This window comes from Eriocheir sinensis, chromosome 17 (assembly GCF_024679095.1).
Source record: "Eriocheir sinensis breed Jianghai 21 chromosome 17, ASM2467909v1, whole genome shotgun sequence".
NCBI lineage: Eukaryota > Metazoa > Arthropoda > Malacostraca > Decapoda > Varunidae > Eriocheir > Eriocheir sinensis.
Window position 1 is genome coordinate 20,609,105 of NC_066525.1, and position 25,386 is coordinate 20,634,490.

The 25,386-nt window shown below is 42.0% G+C and overlaps 1 long non-coding RNA gene across 1 annotated transcript in view; it reads left to right on the forward strand.

Moving 5' to 3' along the window:
- Nucleotides 1–18,272: 18,272 nt before the first annotated feature.
- The window catches only part of LOC127000081 (uncharacterized), a 33,727-nt gene continuing 26,613 nt past the window's right edge, over nt 18,273–25,386 (forward strand). Inside the window, exon 1 of the long non-coding RNA XR_007753776.1 lies at nt 18,273–18,400. This is a non-coding gene — a long non-coding RNA (uncharacterized LOC127000081). The remainder of the gene's footprint in view (nt 18,401–25,386) is intronic.

Consider the following 25,386-nt stretch of genomic DNA (forward strand, 5'->3'; position numbering starts at 1 on the left):
ACCGTGTCATCATTGTATGGAATGGTGTGCCTCAGAACGTCGTGGAAAGCGAAACTATTTGCACGTTCAAAAACCGACTAGACAAATATTTAGAAGCTAACCCGAACATCCGCTATTTTGTTCCGGTCTAACAGAAAGTAGTGTTAGCTAAGTTGTTGTGTATGATCTTCCTTCTGTCCATGTAAAATTCCATTGTAGTTTTTCTATACTACATGGTATTCTTCCGTTTCATGCCAGCCTCGGCTGAAGGGACTGGTGGGAGGGGAAAGAGCCGTCGTATTTGCTGTCCTGTGTCTCTGACTCGTGGATTAGAGTAGATGGTAGCAACAACAAACAGCCTAGTTAGGACCAAGAGGTCTGTTGCTGTTTGCTTTTCCTTTGTACTCCTCCTCCTTCTCCTTCTCCTTCTCCTTCTCCTTCTCCTCCTCCTCCTCCTCCTCCTCCTCCTCCTCTTTCTAATCCTCCAATTAATTTTCCCACCGAACGCACAAAAAAGGAAAAGGAGTAATACACTACGGAAAAAGTACGCTGTCTGCCATAAAAATAGACAAACAGGACGAAGAGAAATACGATTTCTTCTACGTGGGAAAAAGACGCATAATAAGAAACTAACACTCGCAACCGTATACAGGCTCCCAAAACAATAGGCAGCCGACGACTCTGCCCTGTACGAAAAGATTCACTCTCTAACACAAAGCAAAGAAGCAATAATAATCGGGGACTTTAATTGCCCTAACATTGCCTGGGGACTGTTGATTGGATATCAAGATGGTAACAGGCTCATAGAAATGGTGGAGGATTCGTTCCTCACTCAAGTTGTAACTCAACCGACAAGAGAAAACAATCTGCTGGTTCTGGTACCAGTAAGCGACCCCGACCTCATTCGCAACTGTGAAATTGGTGAGAAATTTAGTGGTTGCGATCACCACTTAATCCATTTTGATGTCAACATAGGCCACAAACTCATAGATAATCCGTCAGTGATACCAGATTACAAAAAAAAAGCAAATTTCAACTTAGCCCGTGAGCTGCTTCCCCCTGCGACCTGAGGTCAACTTAATCTCACCGCCAATATAATCGACAACACGTGGAACGTCTTCAAAGATAAGCTCCTTGAGGTAGAGAAGGCTACAGTGCCTACGAAATCCAGGCGAGTAAATGGTGCCGTAGATCCACCGTTGATGACCAGAGAAATAAAATGGGCAGTAAACTTGAAAAAAAGGAATTATACCTGATGAAAGAGAATCACACGGCCGAGGTCCGTCCACAGTACCGCAACAGCCTCAGAGCTTGTCGCACCCTTATTCGGAGTAGTAAACGCAACTATGAAAACAAATAGCGCGCGAAATCAAGACTCCAAAAAATTATTCACAAAAAAAAATCTAATATTGGCCCTCTGGCAGACGAGACCGGATCTCTAACCCAGGACAGTAAACCAGCCACTTCGCATCCGTATTCACAGGCGAGGGCATCGAAACCATCCCTGAGGGCCCAGACCCGCCGAGGAGGATCTCGCCCCTGGAAACTGACACAATATGCGACCAAGAAGTGAAAAAATACTTGGACAAACTCGACACGAACAAGTCAATGGGACCCGACAATTTGTCCCCGCGGCTACTATAAGAGCTTAAACTGCAAATACTTTAGCCACTCACTAATATTTAACCGGTCAGTATAACTAAACAAGGTCCCTGAAAACTGGAAGATGGCAAACGTAACACCGATTTTCTAAAAAGGAGACAAAAGCGTTGCATTAAATTACATGCCCATAAGTTTAACACTGGTGGCAGGCAAAATACTCGAGAAAATTTTCAGAGACAAATTTGTCAAGCCTCTAGAAGACAATAATATGATTTCCGACACCCAGCACGGCTTCAGAACCCAGCACGGCTTCAGAAACAAGCGCTCCTGCTTAACAAATCTATTAGACTTTTTCCAAGGTATATATAAGAACACGGATGATCACATCCCCAGTGATGTTATATACCTGGGCTTTCAGAAAGCCTTCGATAAGGTACCGCACGAGCGAATCCTTAAGAAACTGAACTCGGCGGGCACTTTAGCCAATCTGATCGCGTAGATTGACATACCGACAGAAAACGAGTGCTACTCAGCGGACAGACTTCCGAGTGGCTGCTAGTCACTATAGATGCACCTATAGATGCACTATAGATGCACCTGCGCATTGTTAGTTCGTGATTGCGTGATCAACTTTATATTTTCAGTGATATATTTGTACGTTTGTGTATACAAAAAAACTTGAAGTCTTTATATGAACCGCAAACATACCGATTTGCATCGATAATCTACCATACAAGGACACGAAAGAATAATTTGTATATCAAACAGTATAGTCTGATCGTACTCGAACGATTCATAGCCTTTTAGATATCCATATTTCATCTCCTTCAGGTACATAAAGTGATATCCGACTCTGCAAGTCGCTATACGTAAGGAATTTTGATGTGTTGCATGTAAACGTCATGATTAGCCTAATATTCTAAATAGCCTAGCATTGCATTCTGTTATTTCGATTATTAATCATTATTTACATGCAGTAAATTATGAGCTATCAATGAATTTGAAAAGCCATAGATCGTTCGAGCATGATGTGACCATGTTATTTGATACAAGCTTGTCATTTCGTGTGCTTGTATGTTAAATTATTGATGCAGATGACTGAGTTGTTTATTGTATACATAAACATTCAAATATACTATTGAAATATAAGCGAGAATGTCTATCACAACAGGTGATATTCACGTATTCACGAACTAGAAATGCTCAGGTGCCACATCCATCAAAATTCCCACTTTGTTGGTGGACAGATGGAATGAAACAGACTATAGTAGAATGCCTCAAGGGTCAGTGCTGGAACCCATTCTCTTTATCATATAATATATGATATATTATATCAACTACCTAGAATCAGGACTGAAATCCTCCCTATCGAAATTTGCTGATGACACCAAGGTGGGCGGAAAGGTCTTCACAAAGACCGACTTCGAAATCATTCAAAAAGACCTCAATCAAATTATCGAATGGTCTGAAAAGTGGCAAATGTCCTTTAATGTTGATAAATGGAAAGTCATGCACATTGGGTTCAGAAATAGTTACAACACATACATCATGCGTAGGGTAGGCGGTGGCCGAACTGGTAGCGTACTGGACCAACATTCGCCGCGTGATGGACGACGCGGGTTCGAATCTCAATCCACGTCATTTTTTTTTTCAGTCACCGCACAGAGTGGCTTAAAACTACCACATGCTGTCCTGAAGACCCACCCATCAACCCGACTCAGAGGAAGCTGTCCAAGAACGAGTTCCGAGTTCCGGGGGCAGCATGCCAATGCAAGAGATGGCGCCACTAAACACTCGCCTGCGGCCAGAACGGGCTGGGCCCACCCATCAGGCCCAAGAAGAAAGCCGACCTGGCCGCCCCCCAGGCCCTGGGGAATGATTGGCAATAGCAAGCAACAAAAAAAAAAAAAAAAAAAATGCATAGGAAACCTCTGCAGGCGATGCAGGAGGAATCGAATCTTGGGGTCACTATCAGCAAAGACCTGAAACACGCGAAGCACTGTAAAAAAGCATACAACAAAGGCACCACTATGCTCGGATTCATAGCGAGGAACTTCGAGAGTAAAACGCCAGACGTTATGTTATCCTTGAATAATTCCATTGTAAGAGCGTATCCCGAGTATTAAGTACAGTTCTCCTAATTACAGAAAGGACATTGATTTACTAGAAAGGATTGAACGACGCGCCACAAAAATGATTCCAACCTTAAGGGCTCAATCATACGAGGAACGACTCAAGCTACTCAATCTCTTTACACTGGAGAAAAGACGCCTACGAGGGGATATGCTTAATAGCTCAAGTACCTGAAAAGGTTCAATAACGTCGATTACACCAAATTTTTTGAACTGCAAACAGACTCAAGAACTTGAAATAACGGTTTACTCATTCAGTCGAGTCGATGTAGCACAGACATTGGAAGGAGTTTCTTTTCAAACAGTCATCCACCACTGGAACAATCTTCCCTCATGAGTAGTATGTGCGAACTCCTTCAAAAACCGAATCGACCATCATTTCGTTGCGTCAGGAGTTGGCTACACTGAATACCGAGGTGCTTTCATTTGCTCTCCGGGCCCCAAGTTACCGTCCAGCAGATTAAATCACCAAAGCGGGCAACCTCGTTATGAGCCAATAGGCTTTCCGTTGCATGCATATCCATGTTTCCATATTTCCTCTCTCTCTCTCTCTCTCTCTCTCTCTCTCTCTCTCTCTCTCTCTCTCTCTCTCTTGCGATAAGGCACCGTCCCATCGGATTGGAAAAAGATTAACGTGACACCGATTTTTAAGGAAGGAGGCAAAAAAATACCAGGGAATTACAGGCCCATTATTCTTACTTCAGTTGTCGGTAAGCTACTCGAGAATATAATTAGAGACAAAATTGTGAATTACCTTGAAAGCCACTCATTAATTGGGGATTCACAACATGGCTTCCGTAACAAAAGATCCTGCTTATCAAACCTATTGACCTTTTATGACGACCTTTTCTCAGTTTACGACGTAACCAAATCATTGGACATAGTCTATCTTGATTTCCAGAAAGCGTTTGATAAAGTCCCACATCATAAATTACTATATAGATTAAAGCAAATAGGTATTTACGGTCAAGTACACCAATGGATCGCGAATTGGTTGAGCAACAAAGAGTGGTGATCGACGGATTTAACTCAAAGTGGCTGCCGGGGTTGCTAGTGGCGTCCCTCAGGGCTCGGTTCTTGGCCCAGTGCTCTTCATTATTTACATCAACGATGTGGATGTTGGACTCAATAATCGCATTAGTAAATTTGCAGACGACACAAAGATTGGTAACTCGGTTCTCACTGACGAAGACAGGCAAAGCCTCCAAGAAGATCTGCACAAAATTTCAGCACGGTCTGACAGATTGGAATGCCCTTGAACGTAGGCAAGTGCCAGGTCCTTCATGTTGGAACAAGAAATAAGAAGTTCGATTACGAAATGCGCGGTGTCAAACTCAAAAGCGTTCAGTGCGTCAAGGACTAGGTGTTAAAATCGCGTCAAACCTCAAATTCTCGCAGCAATGCATCGATGCAGCAAATAAGCGAAGAGAATGTTGGGCTTCATTGAAAAAAAAACATTTTATTCAAGAATAAAGATGTAATACTTCCGCTCTACAATAGTTTAATAAGACCCCACTTGAAATATGCGGTACAGTTTTGGTCTCCCCACCATGCAAAGGACATCGCTAAATTAGAAGGTGTTCAGCGTCGGGCAACAAAAATGATCCTTTCCTTGCGCAACAAATCCTACGAAGAAAGGCTTTCCACCCTTAACATGTTCTCTCTTGAGAAACGTCGCTTCCGAGGAAAACTGATCGAATGTTTTAAAATACTTAATGGTTTCACGAATGTGGACAATTCAAAATTGTTTATGATCGATGACACTTTGCGAAGGAGAAATAATGGCACAAAACTTAAATGTAGACTAGTAAATTCAGACTGCACCAAATTTTTCTTCACCAACGTTGTAATGCGAAAATGGATTAAGCTCCCGCCCTCAGTGGTCCAGTGTAACACGATTAACTCCTTTAATAAAAACAAGCTCGACCGTCACTTCCTTTAACTAAACTAAACTTAATTTGAAATGCAAAGTTTTGGAGCCATCTGATTAATGTAGAGTTACTTAGGATTAAGGACAGACCACCTATGGTAGAACTTTCCTTAAAATGTGGCTGGGGTGGGGCGAGCGTTGGGGAATCCCGTTGTAGAGCTCTGCCACGTGTCTTTTGATCCGCATTGTAGAAATGTTTCAATATAAGTAAAACCATGGCAGATATGATCAGGAAATATGCATACATGTTTAATCTTAGTATTATAATGTATGGAGGCACAGTAAACCTATAATAGATAAAATATTTATAAACATATAAAGAAACGTGGCATACATATTTTACAGTGTTATTAATAACATGCAGTACCTATTAATGAGTTTTTCTTTCGTATTGGGATGGGTAAGTAGTTTCACAATTATATTTAAATTATATTGTGAAGAAAAATACGTTAAAATAAGCTGACATAAGTAAGAAAAAAAAATACATTGAAATCCTGGTGGTGGAAACACTCCCAGACACGCCCGTCATCCACCCAGTTAAGAGGTCAGGACAGGTGACTCAGCCTCAGGTCAGTCAGCGTCCTTGACCAGACCAGACACGCTCGACATGACTGCTCAACCAAGACTCTCCCAGCATCTACACAGCCAAACAAAAAAAGTTATCTTCAATATCTGCCAGTACTTTGAGCAAGAGAAGCAGAATGGAAGCCATCTTGAGCAATTATCAGGGGTTAATTGTTGTGCAGCTGCTGCAATTTGCATCAGTGAAAGAACCGTCGAAACCATCAAGAGACAAGCAAGAGAAAATATAGAGCATCACGCTCCCAAGTTTACGTCTCCCAAGAAAAGGCAGCGATCAAAACCCATCACGGACTTCTTTGATAACTTCAATGAAGGTGTACTGCACAGAGCATTTTTGCTGTTTTATGAAAGAAAAGAAATGCCCACACTCGACAAAATTCACGGAGAAATGAAGAACAACCTCTCATATCCTGGCAGCCATGAAACACTGAGAAGAGTTCTGAAGAAAATTGGATTTCGGTACGCAAAGGTTTATGGGCGAAAATTCATTTTAATTGGAAAGGAATGATGTCCAATTTGCACGAAGCAAGTTTTTAAGTGAAATGAGGAAACACTTAAGCACAGACAAAAACATCGTATATTTGGACGAGACGTGGATTAACCAGAACTACACGGTTTTCAAATGTTGGATGAATGAAGATGAAGGACATGCTACGCGAGTCAGGGTGCCGACCGGGAAGGGAGGCCGCTTGATCATTCTCCACGCTGGATCAAGAGAAGGATTTGTTCCCGGGGTCGCCCTTGTTTTCCAAGCAAAAAATGTCGGGGATTACCATGATCAAATGAATGCAGAAACATTTGAAAAGTGGTTCACAAACCAACTCTTACCCAACATTCCTCCAGCGTCAGTAGTTGTGATGGATAATGCATCTTATCACTCAAGAAAACTTCACAAGCCACCAACAGCTTCAGACAACAAAGCAACGATACGAGAGTGGCTGAAGAAGAAGGGCGTAGCAGTGCCAGAAGTTATTCTCAAGATAGACCTTCTGCATCATGTAAGTCAACACGTCTCTTCTGCCGACACAAACTTCGTTGTCGACAAGATCGCTTCAGATCACGGCCATACAGTCGTCCGCCTGTTGCCGTACCACTGCCAGTACAACCCCATTGAGCTCATTTGGGGTCAAGTTAAAGGGTACGTGTCGAAAAGAAACACATTTAAGATCGCCGATCTAAAGCCACTTATACAAGACTCCTTACAACATGTTACAAAGGAAAACTGGATAAATGCTGTCCAGCATGAACAAAAACTGCAGTCAGATGATGCAGCGAGAGATGTCGTGGTTGACAACTTCATCGATTCATTCGTCATCACTCTCCCATCTTCTGATGAGGATTCATCATAAGTCATCCATCCAAGATCCAAGAGAGGCAGCTCACAAAAGGTACCAGAGCCTTCGAACTCCCGCTAACCATGATCTTTATATTTCCGCCCAGAATCGTGCCAAATCTATTCTTCGACTTACCAAAAACTTCTTTATCCATAGGAAATGTCAACAGCTTGCTTTCTCTAATTTTTCCAGAGACTTCTGGCATTTAGCCAAAAATATCTCCTCCTATTTCACTTATTCCTCTTTCCCGCCTCTTCATAACCCTGACGGCAGCACTGCCGTCTCATCTATCTCTAAGGCTGAACTCTTCACTCAAACTTTCTGTAACAACTCCACTCTGGACGATTCTGGGCATATTCCTCCTACTCATCCCCTCTCTGACTCCTTCATGCGTGTTATTAAGATTCTTAAGAATTATGTTTTCTATGCCCTCTCTGGGCTCAACTCTTAGAAGGCTTATGGACCTGATGGAGTGCCTCCTATTGTCCTTAAAAACTGTGCTTCCGTGCTGACACCCTGCCCGGTCAAACTCTTTCGCCTCTGCCTATCAACATCTACCTTTCCTTCCTGCTGGAAGTACGCCTTCGTGCAGCCTGTGCCTAAGAAGGGTGACCGTTCCAATCCCTCATACTACCGCCCTATAGCTTTACGTTCCTGACTATCTAAAGCTTTTGAATCAGTCCTTAACCGGAAGATTCAAAAGCACCTTTCCACTTCTAATCTTCTATCTGATCGCCAGTATGGGTTCCGCAAGGGGCGTTCTACTGGCGATCTTCTTGCTCTCTTAACTGATTCTTGGTCATCCTCTTTTAGCCGTTTCGGTGAAACTTTCTCAGTTGCGCTAGACATATCGAAAGCCTTCGATAGAGTCTGGCACAAGTCTTTGCTTTCTAAACTGCCCTCTTTCGGATTCTATCCCTCTCTCTGTTCCTTTATTTCCAGTTTCCTTTCCGGCCGTTCTATCTCTGCTGTGGTAGACGGTCACTGTACTTCCCCTAATCCTATCAACAGGGGTGTTCCACAGGGCTCTCTTCTATAACCCACTCTCTTCCTGTTATCCATCAATGATCTTCTTTCCATAACAACCTGTCCTATCCACTCATACGCTGATGAGTCCACTCTGCATTATTCAACTTCTTTCAACAGAAGATCTTCTCAACAGGAGTTACATGACTCAAGGTTGGAGACTGCAGAACGCTTAACCTCAGACCTTACTATCATTTCCGAATGTGGTAAAAGGAACCTTGTGTCCTTCAATGCCTCAAAAACCCAATTTCTCCACCTATCAACTCAACAAAATCTAACAAACACCTATGCCCTATTCTTCAACAACACTCAGCTGTCACCATCTTCAACACTAAACATCCTCGGTCTATCCTTAACTCAAAATCTTAACTGGAAACTTCACATCTCGTCTCTCACTAAATCAGCTTCCTCGAGGTTGAGCGTTCTGTATCGTCTCCGCCAGTTCTCCCCCGCACAGTTGCTATCCATATACAGTCCGCCCTCGTATGGAGTATGCTTCTCACGTGTGGGGAAGCTCCACTCACACAGCTCTATTGGACAGAGTGGAATCTAAGGCTCTTCGTCTCATCAGCTCTCCTCCTCTTACTGATAGTCTTCTACCCCTTAAATTCCGCCGCGATGTTGCCTCTCTTTCTATCTTCTACCGTTATTTTCACACTGACTGCTCTTCTGAACTTGCTAACTGCATGCCTGCCCTCCTCCCGCGGCCACGTTGCACACGACTTTCTTCTCATGCTCATCACTTTACAGTCCAAATCCCTTATGTTAACCAGCAGTTAACCGGCATCTTCACTCTTTCATCCCTCACGCTGGTAAACTCTGAAACAATCTTCCTTCATCTGTATTTCCTCCTGCCTACAACTTGAACTCTTTCAAGAGGAGGGTATCAAGACACCTCTCTTCCAGAAATGGACCCTCTTTCGGCCACCTCCTTGGATTCTTTTTAGGAGCAGCGAGTAGCGGGCCTTTATTTTATTTTATTATTGTTTACTTTTTTGTGCTCTTGAGCTGTCTCCTTTGTTGTAAAAAAAATAAAAAAATCCGAACTTTATTTATTTTCATAATATATATATATATATATATATATATATATATATATATATATATATATATATACATACATATGTATACATATATATATATATATATATATATATATATATATATATATATATATATATATATATATATATATATATATATATATATATATATATATATATATATATATATATATATATATAGAGAGAGAGAGAGAGAGAGAGAGAGAGAGAGAGAGAGAGAGAGAGAGAGAGAGAGAGAGAGAGAGAGAGAGAGAGAGAGAGAGAGAGAGAAGCGTGTATCCATGCGATACGAAGCCACTCGTCCAGCGGCTAAAGCTTTGTTCTAAACCTTGCTTAGCTCCCTTCCTTTTTAACTTATCGGTAATCTGTTGACACCATCGTCTTCAAGAGAATTTTCTTTATCACTTGCTATTTTTTTTCCAGTAGCTTGATAATTCCATGAGAAAATCGGCATGGAATAAAGAGAGGTATAAAGATCAATAACCCCGTCGTTGACCTCAACTCGCATTATATCGTTTATTTTCGTCAATTTGCCTTTTTTTTTTATCAATTCAGTCGGAATGCACGATCATTTTACAGTCCAATGATGAAGAAATCAAGTAAGTATTACTCGACATAAGTGAGCTACAGAGCATAGAAGTAAAACTTATAGTGTGGAGAGGTCTGTTTTTGAAGATCAGCGGGAGAAGCCGCCTCAGGTCGCTGGCCAATCAGCGACGAGCTTACGAAAACAGCCTAGGATCCATTTGCAAGCTACAAATAGACAGAGTATAGTACTTCGCGTTCTTGTGGAACGCTGACATGCCAACCATAGAGGAAGGATGGGAGGGGAGGCCGAGGAGCGGAAAAAGTGAGGTCATTCTGGTCGGCCGGCGGCCATACTGGGATTGGCAGAAAGCAGGTGACAGCAGCTGCTCCCTTGCCCAGCCCTCATGTAACCATACACTAGATCTTGTTAATAATGCGCAGAGCACCTGTATAGGTGCATAACAACCCTGGTTGCTCTCTTCATTCCTTCATTCAGCATACAACGAGCCTGCGTGATGGACGTGTCAGCATGTGTGATGGCTTTTGAAGCACTCCATGAGGAAGTGAATCTACTAGTTCTGAAGGTCTCCTGGCCAAAAATAAAAAGTACAGTTATTTGAAGGCTTGCTGGATGACGCAGTTAAGTCTGTTCATGCATGTGGTAAAGATGCCAAAGACATCAAAAGTTACACATACCTTGGTAACGCAGTACATAACAATGCTGGTTATTGCCAGAAAGTTACTTGATGGATTGGCCTGGCCCACAATGTTGTGGAGTCTCTCAACACGAGTGTGTGTGTAATTCACCTCTTGGTCTGCTGCGGGTCTCTCTCGAGACAGCCAGCCGTTCCCTACGGAAGAGCACAGAGCTCGTAGTACCGTTCTTTGGGTAGGACTGAGACCACTCACACACAACACACCGCGACAACGAGGTCACAACTCCTTGCCTGACGTCGCGTACCTATTCACTGCTTGGTGAACAGGGGGTACACGTGAAAGAAGATAAACCCAACTTATCTTCACCCGGCCGGAGAGTCGAACCCCGGTCATTCTGGTTGTGAACCAGACGCTCTACCTCTGAGCTACCGGGCCGTGTGTGTGTGTGTGTGTGTGTGTGTGTGTGTGTGTGTGTGTGTATATATATATATATATATATATATATATATATATATATATATATATATATATATATATATATATATATGTATATATATATATATATATATATATATATATATATATATATATATATATATATATATATATATATATATATATATATATATATATATATATATATATATATATATATATATATATATATATATATATATATATATATATATATATATATATATATATATATATATATATATATATATATATATATATATATATATATATATATATATATATATATATATATATATATATATATATATATATATATATATATATATATATATATATATATATATATATATATATAGACAGCTCAAGGGCACAAAAAGTAAACATTAATAAAAAAAAAGCGCTACTCGCTGCTCCTAAAAGAATCCAAAGAGGTGGCCGAAAGATAAGTCAGTTTCGGGAGGAGAGGTGTCCTGATACCCTCCTCTTGAAAGAGTTCAAGTCGTAGGCAGGAGGAAATACAGATGAAGGAAGATTGTTCCAGAGTTTACCAGCGTGAGGGATGAAAGAGTGAAGATGCTGGTTAACTCTTCATAAGGGTTTGGACAGTATAGGGATGAGCATGAGTAGAAAGTCGAGTGCAAGGCATGCAGTTAGCAAGTTCAGAAGAGCAGTCAGCGTGGAAATATCGATAGAAGATAGAAAGAGAGGCAACATTGCGGCGGAATTTAAGAGGTGAAGACTATCAGTATGAGGAGGAGAGCTGATGAGACGAGCCTTTGCCTCCACTCTGTCCAGAAGAGCTGTGTGGTGGAGCCCCCCACATGAGATGCATACTCCATACGAGGGCGGACAAGGCCCCTGTAAATGGACAGCAAATGTGCGTGGGAGAAGAACTGGCGGAGACGTGACAGAACGCCCAGCCTCGTGGAAGCTGATTTAGTAAGAGATGAGATATGAAGTTTCCAGTTGAGATTTTGGGTTAAGGATAGACCAAGGCTGTTTAGTGTTGAGGAAGGTGATAGCTGGGTGTTGTCAAAGAATAGGGGATAGTTGTTTGAAAGATTGTGTCGAATGGATAGGTGGAGAAACTGTGTTTTTGAGGCGTTGAAGGACACCAGGTTTCTCTTGCCCCAATCGGAAATAGTGTAATAGTAAGGTCTGAGGCTAAGCGTTCTGCAGCCTCCAGCCTCGAGTCGTTAAGTTCCTGTAGGGTGGGTCTTCTATTAAAAGAAGTTGAGTAATGCAGAGTGGAATCATCGGCGTTGGAATGGATAGGACATTTCGTTTTGGAAAGAAGATCATCAATGAACAACAGAAAGAGAGTGGGAGATAGGACAGAACCCTGTGGGACACCACTGTTAATAGGTTTAGAAGTACAGTGACCGTCTACCACGGCAGAAATAGAACGGTCAGAAAGGAAACTGGAGATAAAGGTACAGAAGGATAGAAACCGTAGGAGGGTAGTTTAGAAAGCAAAGATTTGTGCCAGACCCTATCAAAAGCTTTTGATATGTCCAGCGAAAGTTTCACCGAAACGGCTAAGAGAGGATGACCAAGAGTCAGTTAAGAAGGCTAGGAGATCACCAGTAGAACGCCCCTTGCGGAACCCATACTGGCGATCAGATAGAAGGTCAGAAGTGGAAAGGTGCTTTTGAATCTTCCGGTTAAGGATTGATTCAAAAGCTTTAGATAGACAAGAAAGTAAAGCAATAGGACGGTAGTTTGAGGGATTGGAGCGGTCACCCTTCTTAGGTACAGGCTGTGTGAAGGCATACTTCCAGCAAGAAGGAAAGGTAGATGTTGACAGGCAGAGGCGAAAGAGTTTGACCAGGCAGGGTGACAGCACGGAGGCACAGTTTTTAAGGACAATAGGAGGCACTCCATCAGGTCCATAAGCCTTCTGAGGATTGAGGCCAGAGAGGGCATAGAAAACATCATTTTGAAGAATCTTTATAACAGGCATAAAGGAGTCAGAGGGGGGATGAGTAGGAGGAATATGCCCAGAATCGTCCTCCTCTAAACCTCACCTTCTCTTCCTTACCGAAACACAGGTTTCTGAGGCTACTGACAGCAATCTCTACTCTGTTCCCTCCTACTATCTCTATCCTAAATTTCAATCCAAAGCTGGATGTTGCGCCTACGTGCGCAACGACATCACTTGCTCTCGTGCCCACGACCTTGACTCTTCTGAATTTTCCACCATCTGGTTAAGACTTCACTGTCATTCTATTACTAAATACATCTGTGCTGTTTATCTCTCACCTAACTCTACCAACTATGTAAAATTCTTTGACTATTTGAATTCTAAAGTGGAGCACATCTTGACCCACTCTCCCTTCGCTGAAATCTCCATCCTAGGAGATTTCAATGTTCAACACCAGCTTTGGCTTTCATCCTCTTTCACTGACCATCCTGGTGAACAAGCCTACAACTTTGCTATCCTCAACGACCTAGAGCAGTTGGTCCAGCACCCTACACGTATTCCTGACCGTCTTGGAGATCGGCCCAACATTCTAGACCTCTTCCTTACCTCAAACCCTTCTGCTTATTCTGTCAAACTGTTCTCTCCGTTGGGCTCCTCCGATCACAATCTTATTTCTGCATCCTGTCCTATCGCTCCTGTACATCCTCTGGACCCACCGAAGAGGCGATGCTTCTGGCATTTTGCTTCAGCTCGGTGGGACGACCTGAGGATGTACTTTTCCGATTCCGTGGAATGATTATTGCTTCCAGGATAGAGACCCTCTGTGTGCTCAGCGCATCACAGAGGTGATTGTCTCTGGAATGGAGGCATACATTCCTCGTTCTTTCTCTACTCCTCACGCTAAAAGCCTTGGTTTAATCACGCTTGTTCTCGTGCTGTCAATGATAGAGAGGTAGCTCACAAAAGATACCAGAGCCTTCAAACTAATGCTAGTTATGAACTTTACATTTCTGCCCGAAATCGTGCCAAATCTATTCTCCGACTAACCAAAAATTCTTTCATTAATAGAAAATGTCAAAACCTTGCTTTCTCTAACTCTTCCCGTGACTTCTGGCATCTAGCCAAAACATCTCCTCCAACTTCACTTCTTCATCTTTCCCTCCACTCCTCAGTCCTGACGGCAACACTGCCGTCTCATCTATCTCTAAGGCTGAACTCTTCTCTCAAACTTTTTCTAAAAACTCCACTCTGGACGATTCTGGGCATATTCCTACTACTCATCCCCCCTCTGACTCCTTTATGCCTGTTATAAAGATTCTTCAAAATGATGTTTTCTATTCCTTTCTGGCCTCAATCCTCAGAAGGCTTACGGACCTGATGGAGTGCCTCCTATTGTCCTTAAAACTGTGCCTCCGTGCTGTCACCCTGCCTGGTCAAACTCTTTCGCCTCTGCCTGTCAACATCTACCTTTCCTTCTTGCTGGAAGTATGCCTTCACACAGCCTGTACCTAAGAAGGGTGACCGCTCCAATCCCTCAAACTACCGTCCTATTGCTTTACTTTCTTGTCTATCTAAAGCTTTTGAATCAATCCTTAACCGGAAGATTCAAAAGCACCTTTCCACTTCTGACCTTCTATCTGATCGCCAGTATGGGTTCCGCAAGGGGCGTTCTACTGGTGATCTCCTAGCCTTCTTAACTGACTCTTGGTCATCCTCTCTTAGCCGTTTCGGTGAAACTTTTGCTATTGCGCTGGACATATCAAAAGCTTTTGATAGGGTCTGGCACAAATCTTTGCTTTCTAAACTACCCTCCTACGGTTTCTATCCTTCTCTCTGTACCTTTATCTCCAGTTTCCTTTCTGACCGTTCTATTTCTGCCGTGGTAGACGGTCACTGTTCTTCCAAAAAATCTATTAACATTGTTGTCCAACAGGGTTCTTTCCTATCTCCACTCTTTTCTGTTGTTCATTGATGATCTTCTTTCCAAAACGAACTGTCCTATCCATTCCTACGCCGATGATTCCACTCTGCATTATTCAACTTCTTTTAATAGAAGACCCACCCTTCATGAACTTAACGACTCAAGGCTGGAGGCTGCAGAACGCTTAGCCTCAGACCTTACTATTATTTCCGATTGGGGCAAGAAGAACCTGGTGTCCTTCAACGCCTCAAAAACACAGTCTCTCCACCTATCCACTCGACACAATCTTCCAAACAACTATCCCCTATTCTTTGACAACACCCAGCTATCACCTTCCTCAACACTAAACATCCTCGGTCTATCCTTAACTCAAAATCTCAACTGGAAACTTCATATCTCATCTCTTACTAAATCAGCTTCCTCGAGGCTGGGCGTTCTGTACCGTCTCCGCCAGTTCTTCTCCCTGCACAGTTGCTGTCCATATACAGGGGCCTTGTCCGCCCTCGTATGGAGTATGCATCTCATGTGTGGGGGGGCTCCACTCACACAGCTCTTCTGGACAGAGTGGAGGCAAAGGCTCTTCGTCTCATCAGCTCTCCTCCTCATACTGATAGTCTTCTACCTCTTAAATTCCGCCGCAATGTTGCCTCTCTTTCTATCTTCTATCGATATTTCCACGCTGACTGCTCTTCTGAACTTGCTAACTGCATGCCTCCCCCCCTCCCGCGGCCCCGCTGCACTCGACTTTCTACTCATGCTCATCCCTATACTGTCCAAACCCCTTATGCAAGAGTTAACCAGCATCTTCACTCTTTCATCCCTCACGCTGGTAAACTCTGGAACAATCTTCCTTCATCTGTATTTCCTCCTGCCTACGACTTGAACTCTTTCAAGAGGAGGGTATCAGGACACCTCTCCTCCCGAAACTGACTTATCTTTCGGCCACCTCTTTGGATTCTTTTTAGGAGCAGCGAGTAGCGGGCTTTTTATTTTTTATTAATGTTTACTTTTTTGTGCCCTTGAGCTGTCTCCTTTGCTGTAAAAAAAAAAAAAAAAAAAAAAAAAAAAAATTGTGGAGTTTTTAGAAAAAGTTTGAGAGAAGAGTTCAGCCTTAGAGATAGATGAGACGGCAGTGTTGCCGTCAGGACTGAGGAGTGGAGGGAAAGATGAAGAAGTGAAGTTGGAGGAGATGTTTTTGGCTAAATGCCAGAAGTCACGGGAAGAGTTAGAGAAAGCAAGGTTTTGACATTTTCTATTAATGAAAGAATTTTTGGTTAGTCGGAGAATAGATTTGGCACGATTTCGGGCAGAAATATAAAGTTCATAATTAGCATTAGTTTGAAGGCTCTGGTATCTTTTGTGAGCTACCTCTCTATCATTGACAGCACGAGAACAAGCGTGATTAAACCAAGGCTTTTTAGCGTGAGGAGTAGAGAAAGAACGAGGAATGTATGCCTCCATTCCAGAGACAATCACCTCTGTGATGCGCTGAGCACACACAGAGGGGTCTCTATCCTGGAAGCAATAATCATTCCACGGGAAATCGGAAAAGTACATCCTCAGGTCGTCCCACCGAGCTGAAGCAAAATGCCAGAAGCATCGCCTCTTCGGTGGGTCCAGAGGATGTACAGGAGCGATAGGACAGGATGCAGAAATAAGATTGTGATCGGAGGAGCCCAACGGAGAGAACAGTTTGACAGAATAAGCAGAAGGGTTTGAGGTAAGGAAGAGGTCTAGAATGTTGGGCCGATCTCCAAGACGGTCAGGAATATGTGTAGGGTGCTGGACCAACTGCTCTAGGTCGTTGAGGATAGCAAAGTTGTAGGCTTGTTCACCAGGATGGTCAGTGAAAGAGGATGAAAGCCAAAGCTGGTGTTGAACATTGAAATCTCCTAGGATGGAGATTTCAGCGAAGGGAGAGTGGGTCAAGATGTGCTCCACTTTAGAATTCAAATAGTCAAAGAATTTTACATAGTTGGTAGAGTTAGGTGAGAGATAAACAGCACAGATGTATTTAGTAATAGAATGACAGTGAAGTCTTAACCAGATGGTGGAAAATTCAGAAGAGTCAAGGTCGTGGGCACGAGAGCAAGTGATGTCGTTGCGCACGTAGGCGCAACATCCAGCTTTGGATTGAAATTTAGGATAGAGATAGTAGGAGGGAACAGAGTAGAGATTGCTGTCAGTAGCCTCAGAAACCTGTGTTTCGGTAAGGAAGAGAAGGTGAGGAGAGGAGGAGAGATGATGTTCCACAGAATGAAAATTAGAGCGAAGACCGCGAATGTTGCAGAAATTGAGAAGAAAGAGGTTCGAGGAGTTATCAAGACACCTCTCGGGACGGCAGCCAGAAGGGAGTCCTCCTGGGAATTTGTGGTCCCCCAGGCGGGACCTGAGGCATTGCTTAATTGAGCCATTTTGAATTTTGAATTTTGGAAAAAGGTGTATATGTTATGTGAATGTAGTGTGGTGTGGATAAAGAGAGGATCTGTCTTTAGAGAGCATGCTGAACTACTCTCCGGTGTTGGTGAGACAATAGGGAAACGGTTAGTGAGGACATGGGAAGGGTCTTTGGAGGGCTTCAGCTCCCTTCTCACCTCCCATATATACCTCACCGGGAGTGGCTTGCGCCCGTTCGGTAGGTGTCTTCCTACCTTCCTTCCTACCTATCTATATCTATCTATCTATCTATCTATCTATCTATCTATCTATCTATCTATCTATCTATCTATCTATCTATCTATCTATCTATCTATCTATCTATATATATATATATATATATATATATATATATATATATATATATATATATATATATATATATATATATATATATATATATATATATTTACTTTATCAGTCTCCCTACATTTTTTTCCTCACAAAGCTAGTTGTCCGCATCGGAGGAAGTTTAATTTTTTTACAGGTAGGTGCATTCTCAGCGTTAGAAGACTTTTCTTTCGATATGCCTATGGTTATGCTTGATGTTATTATTATATGTCATCCAATCAAGATTATGGACGATGGCATCAGCTTCATAGAATTCTTGGAAACCTTATATTACACTATGCAATTATTCACAAAATATTTTTTGTAATCATATATTCTCACTTTCTTTTAGATGGAAATGCACCAGGAAGAAATAGTGCTTAAGGAACAACAGCTCAGCCATATCAGCAAAGAAGTGCTTGTATATCAGCAGCGAAATAGAGACTATATCTCTGGGCTGAAGAAGAATATTGATGAGGTTTGTGTTATGCAATTTTTTTAGTTTATGCTGCTGTCAATTATTTTCCTCTACCTCTTCGATGGTTTAGAAATTAAATTCTTGATAGTCGCATCATGAAATATTTCTGTTGATGGATTTTTAACTCAAAACTTCTTAGTAGGACCTTTATAGTTAAAGCTAATCGAGTGATGTTTTTCATAGGAAGCTTTCTTTTCGAGAGACTGGGAGAACAGGATGAGGATTTCTTCACGGGGTGGGTACCGGAGATGTGGAAGACAAAGTAAAAAAAGAAAAAAAAAAAAAAGAAAGGAACATACTAAATTGTTTGTTAGATGGAAAGGCCTCGGTGATGTTATGAGCGATGAACTTTAGATATTTCAGGACGCTGTGATCAAAATCAGACTTAACCAAGTCTAGATACTTTGTAAAAGTTATTTCCACGTTCCTGTTATAAACACTTCTGGAAATTAAACTTTAATCACCGTTAGTGTCATTTTGTCAGGGGCCAAAAGAACCACCAATGCTTTATTTTTTTTTACAGCAAGGGAGGCAGCTCAAGGGCAAAAACAGAATAAGGGCCGCTAAACGCTTCTCCGGCAAAATAAAATAAAAAAGAACGAGAGGCCAAAAGAGAGGTCATTTATAGGTGGAGAGGTGTCTTGATACCTAAAAGAGTTCAAGTCGTAGGCGGAAGAAAATACCGACGAAGGAAGGCTGTTTCAGAGCTTACCAGCGGAAGGGATAAAAAATTGAAGATTCTGGTTAACTCTTGCATAAAAGATTTGAACAGAATAAGGATGAGCAAGAGTAGAAAGTCGAGTGCAGCGGGCCGCGGGAGGGGGAAGGTATGAATTTAGCAAGTTTAGAAGAGCAGTCAGTATTAAAGTATCGATAGAAGGTAGAAATATATGCAACATTGCTGCGGAATTTAAGGGGTAGGATTGCTAGTATGACGGGGGAGTTGACGAGACGAAGGCCCCTTGACTCCACTCTGTCTAGCAGAGCTGTGTGTGGAGCACCCCCTCACATTAGTTGCGTACCCCATACGAGGGCGGATAAAGCCCCTGAATATGGATAGCATCTGAGAAGGGAGGAAGTTGATTCAGCGAGAATGGAGATCTGAAGTTTTCAGTTAAGATTCTGAGTAAAGGATAGACCGAGAATGATTGTTGTAGAAAGTGACTGCAGTGTTTAGTCGAAGAATAGGGGATAGGTGTTTGGAGGATTGTGTCGAGTTGATTGGTGGAGAAATTAAGTTTTTTGAGGCATCGAGGGACACCAAGTTCCTCCTTTCCCAATCAGAAATGATAGCAAGGTCTGAGGTTAAGCGATCTGCAGCGTCCAGACTAGAATCATATAATTTCTAAAGGGTGAGTCTCGTGTTGAATGATGATGAGTAATGCGGAGTTGAGTCATCAGCGTAGGAATGGGTAAAACAGTTTGTTTTGGAAAGAAGATCATTGATGAACAACAAGAGAGAGGGAAATAGAACAGAGCCCTGTGGAACTCCACGGTTAATAGGTTTAAGGCAAGAATAGTGATCGTCTACCACAGCAGAGATAGATCGGCCAGAAAGGAAACTAGAGATAGAAGTACGGAGAGAGGGATAGAATTCGTAGGAGGGTAGTTTGGAAAACAAAGCTCTATGCCAGACTCGGTCCAATTATTTTATGTCATCAATAACTGCAAATATCGTCAGTTTTTCACCGATTAAGATCGTATATATACATGCTCAATGGTCATGAACTCAATTTCAGCCATTGGAGGACGCCTTGGTCATGTACGCAAATATTCGCTTCTCAACGAACACACACACACACACACACACACACACACACACACACACACACACACACACACACACACACATTCTTACACACACACACATTATATAGAAATGGTACCACACGAGCATAAGCCCAGGCCCTGTTAAACTACGAGTACAACTAGGTAAATACACACACACACACACACACACACACACACACACACACACACACACACACACACTCATTCACTCTCTCCCACTACAGTTTAGTCTTGCCTTCAGCGTTGCCAGGTGAATTTGCCCTAAATATCGTACTAAACCAGTCAAAACTATTGTATTTGCATCTGTATTATTGTACATCCTTTCATAAAAAGGCTGAATAATGTAATCAATAATCCTTTTGTGACATATTTTGAATGACACTGAAAGATCAAATAGACTGATCAAAATTTAATTGAGACAGGCTACAGTAATAGCTAACAGTCTTAAATGGGGTCAATAAGGTGCCACAATGGTGATCATAGTGAAATATACACTCCCAGTGAAATAAACATATTCATAGTGAAATAAACACTCACAGTGAAATAAACATATTCGTAGTTGGGGCTCTTTGCTTTGCTACGAAACGAAGCGATTATGATTCGTTTGCTCAGTGTTTAATCAATCCGTTCACTAAACGTAGCCCAGGTTTGCTTGGACTGGTATCTTTTGCACTCTGTATCCAAAAGGCGCTGGCTAAATACTGACAGATACATACAGAGTCTAACTCGGAAGACGGAGCAAATCATGAATAGTATGTCTTTTTGGATTGTAATTAATGGATTTACATAGATTTACATAGACAATCAGACCACACAGACCCCATGGTCCAGACTTGGTGGTCTGTCCTTAAACCTAAGTGATTTTACATTAATCAGAAGACTCCAAAACGTTGCACTTCTACTCTAGTTGATATTAAGTTGAAGGAAGTGACGGTCGAGCTTATTTTTGAAGGAGTCAATCGTGTTACACTGGACCACTGATGGTGGAAGCTTATTCCATTCTCGCACTACAACGTTGGTGAAGAAAAATTTTGTGCAGTCTGAATTTACTTGTCTACATCTGAGTTTTACGCCATTGTTCCTCGTGCGCAGACTGTCATCGATCATAAACAATGTTGATCTGTCTACATTCGTGAAACCATTAAGTATTTTAAAACATTCGATCAGTTTTCCTCGGAGGCGACGTTTCTCAAGAGAGAACATGTTAAGGGTAGAAAGCCTTTCTTCGTAAGATTTGTTGCGCAAGGAAGGGATCATTTTCGTTGCCCGACGCTGAACACCTTCTAATTTAGCAATATCCTTTGCATGATGGGGGGACCAAAACTGTACCGCATATTCCAAGTGGGGTCTGACTAAACTGTTGTAGAGCGGGAGTATTACATCTTTATTCTTGAATACAAAGTTTCTTTTGAAGCCCAACATTCTGTTCGCTTTATTTGCTGCATCGATGCATTGCTGTGAGAATTTGAGGTTTGACGCGATTTTGACCCCCAAGTCTTTGACGCATTGAACGCTTTTGAGTTTAACGCCGCGCATTTCGTATTCGAACTTCTTATTCCTCGTTCCAACTTGAAGGACCTGGCACTTGTCTACGTTAAAGGGCATCTCCCATCTATCCGACCAAGCTGAAATTTTGTGCAAATCCTCTTGGAGGCTTTGCCTGTCTTCGTCAGTGAGAACCGAGTTACCAATCTTTGTGTCGTCTGCAAATTTACTAATGCGGTTATTGAGTCCAACATCCACGTCGTTGATGTAAATAATGAAGAGCACTGGGCCAAGGACCGAGCCCTGAGGGACGCCACTAGTGACAGGCGCCCACTCTGAGTTAAATCCGTCAATCACTACTCTTTGTTGTCTGTTGCTCAACCAATTCGCGATCCATTGGTTTACTTGACCGTCAATACCTATTTGCTTTAATTTGTAAAGTAATTTATGATGCGGGACTTTATCAAACGCTTTCTGGAAATCAAGATAGACTACGTCCAGTGATTTGGTTACGTCATAAACAGTGAAGAGGTCGTTAAAAAAGGTTAATAATAGGTTTGATAAGCAGGATCTTTTGTTTCGGAAGCCATGTTGTGAGTCCCCAATCAATGAGTGGCTTTCAAGGTAACTCACAATTTTGTCTCTAATTATGCCCTCAAGTAGCTTACCTACAACCGAAGTTAGACTAATGGGCCTGTAATTACCTGGTACTTTTTTGTCTCCTTTCTTGAAAATCGGTGTCACGTTAGCCTTTTTCCAATCTGAAGGGACGATGCCTTGTCGCAAGGACATATTGAATACGGTTGTGAGGGAGGAGAGTATTTCGCTCTTCGTTTCTTTCAGCAGAGTTGGATATACTTTGTCAGGTCCAGGACTTTTATTTCTTTTAAGTGAATGGAGAGCTTTAAGGACTTCATCGGTTGTTATTTCAAAATTAGGCAATGCATGCTCGAGATTTACAATAGTACTGGTGTTGGTGGTAGCGAGAGGAAGACTGTTAGTATTAAACACCGAGGAAAAGTAATTGTTTAAGAGGTTTGCAATGTGTTGGCTGTCAGTCACTAGTGCACCGTCGCTGTTTGTTAAAGGTCCAATACCACTTTTGATCGCCTTTCTGTTGTTTATGTAACTGAAGAAAGATTTCGGGTTATTTTTACAGTTGGCTGCAATATTTTCTTCATATCTACGCTTTGCCTGACCTACTAGTCTTTTTACTCGTCGCCTGGCATCATTATAAAGTCTAATGTTCTCGGGCGTGCTTTGTTCTTTCTTTAACCTGTAAAACAATTTTCTCTCATTGACTGATTGTTTAATTTCGCTATTAAACCACGGTGGGCTTTTATTAGTGTTAATTCGCTTCTCGCACAAGGGGACGAATGTGTTCTGCTGAGTGAGTAAGTGATTTTTAAGGCTTAGCCAGGCTTCCTCTACGTTGCCGTCATCTGATAGTTGTATTTCTGTTAGTTTTTGTCGGATTTCTACGAAGTTAGCTCTTTTGAAATTGGGCACCTTTACTTTATTTTCAGTCACTGATGATCGAGCTTTAATGTCGACGCGCACTAATTTATGATCGCAAGAACCGAGGTGTTCTCCTACCGTGACACTACTGACAAGGTTATCTTGGGTCGTTATAACAAGGTCGAATATAAGGAGGCAGGAGACACGGAGCCGTTGCACGTGGATGGTTTGGTAATTGACCACTGCACTAGTTATGTCTATCTGGGATCACCGTTCACCTGCGACGGCTCCGTGTCCTCGGCTGTCAAGTTACACGCGAAAAGTAAGCTGTGTCAGGTGCTGAAGTATGTATCATTTCTTAAGAAGAATAATGATGTACCATTTATCGTGAAGCGACGGGTCCTCGATGCTGCTATGCTGTCGTCCCTGCTGTATGGATGTGAGTCCTGGGTGGGTGCTGATATCAAGCCAGTTATCAATCTATATAACTGGGCGCTTAAGCAACTTTTAGGAGTCAGGAGAACAACATCAAACTTGGTTTGCTATTCCGAAATTGGTTACCCGTCGCTTCCAGACATGATAAAGTTCAAGCAACATAAGTTTTATAGTAGTATGTGGTCCCAAAGGTCAGGTTTTCTGGATGACCCGCTATCGCTTGCTATACGATGTGTAACTAGAGCGAACACGCACACAAGCAAGCATATTCAAGACTTTTTACGAAATGAACTTCCCGGTATGACCTCTATGATTGAGAAAGTCCACAGTTTAATAGTAAATTCCAACTCCTCAAGGTGTCTAGTATATAAGGAAATTAACCCGAGTCTGTCAGTGCATGAAGTATACACCAAAAAACATATGATAAGTGAGTTCCACCGTATATCTTTCACACGTTTCCGTGTGAGCGGCCACACGTTAGCAATTGAAACAGGTCGCTGCAACAGACGGGGGCGTGGCCGCCTTCCTTTGGAAGAACGTGTGTGTGTGTGTGTGTGTGTGTGTGTGTGTGTGGTGGAGCAGTGCAGACTGAAAGGCACGTGGTGGAGAACTGTCCTCTGACACAGAATATCAGGGAAAAGTACGGCTTTACTGCCCTTGAGGATTTGTTTACGGGTACTGTTCCTGATGACATAACCTGCAAGATTATTTATGATATTCTTGAAACGTACCACTAAGGGTCTTGCAGGTATTTTATATGCTATAAATTTTTGCTCGATATACGTTATGTGTTTCCCGCGGTTTATGTGTTTCATGTAATCTATCATTTCATGTGGCATGTGTTTCATGTATTTTATATGTTTCATGTGTTTTGTGTGCATCAAGTCTTTCCTGTGTCACGTGTCTCATGTGTCTTGTGTATTTCGTGTGTCTCGTGTATCATGTATTTCATGTGTTTGGTGTAAGGGATGCATTGTGTATCAAATGTTTAGCGTGTCAAGTGTGTTTTCATGTGTTGGTGTGTTGTGTTTTAGGTGTCTTATGTGCCGTGTGTGCTTTATAGATTTCAACTTTTTTAGTAATTTTTGTTTGTTTGTTTGTTTTTTAACGTGTTTCTTGTGTGTTTTATTTTTATTTGTTTGTTTGTTTTTAACGTGTTTCTTGTGTGTTTTATTCGTTTTAAGTGCTGTATGTTTTGTGGTGCTGTTTTTATTAACTTGTACGTATTCTGCGTTTTTGTCTAGTGTATATTTTCATTCTGAATTTTAAAGAAATGCTAGTTTTTGGACCATTTTGTTAAATAGAGACGATGCGTTTTTATTGTAAGTTGTGGTCAATATCTATCTATCTATCTATCTATCAGACCAGCATTTACGTCACCCATACACTACATGCTCAGCAGCTGAGAGAGAAAATGTTTAAATTGAATAATCAAATTATTTTACATCTCCACAGAATTATTGTACAAATTCCGGGATTATCGTATTATCGTACAGGTGTTATTGTGCATCGTACAAACGGTCAGATTTCCGTATTTGTACGGTAATTATTGTATGACTGGCGACGCTGCTTGCCTTATAATCTTTCCATTCCCTCTCGCCACACCTTAGCATCGCCTTAGGATAATCATACACACTCTTTGCTTGAATGTACAGCATTGCTGACTCGATCTCAGGTGCGAGGCCACCCTTTCACTCATTTTCCTACTCCGCACACATGGCGCTTTGACTCCAACATTTGTGCCACCTCATCACCTGGTGTTCTGGAATTTTTTTCTCATTTCTTCACCGGTCATTTATCCGGCAGCGTAGTGTGCC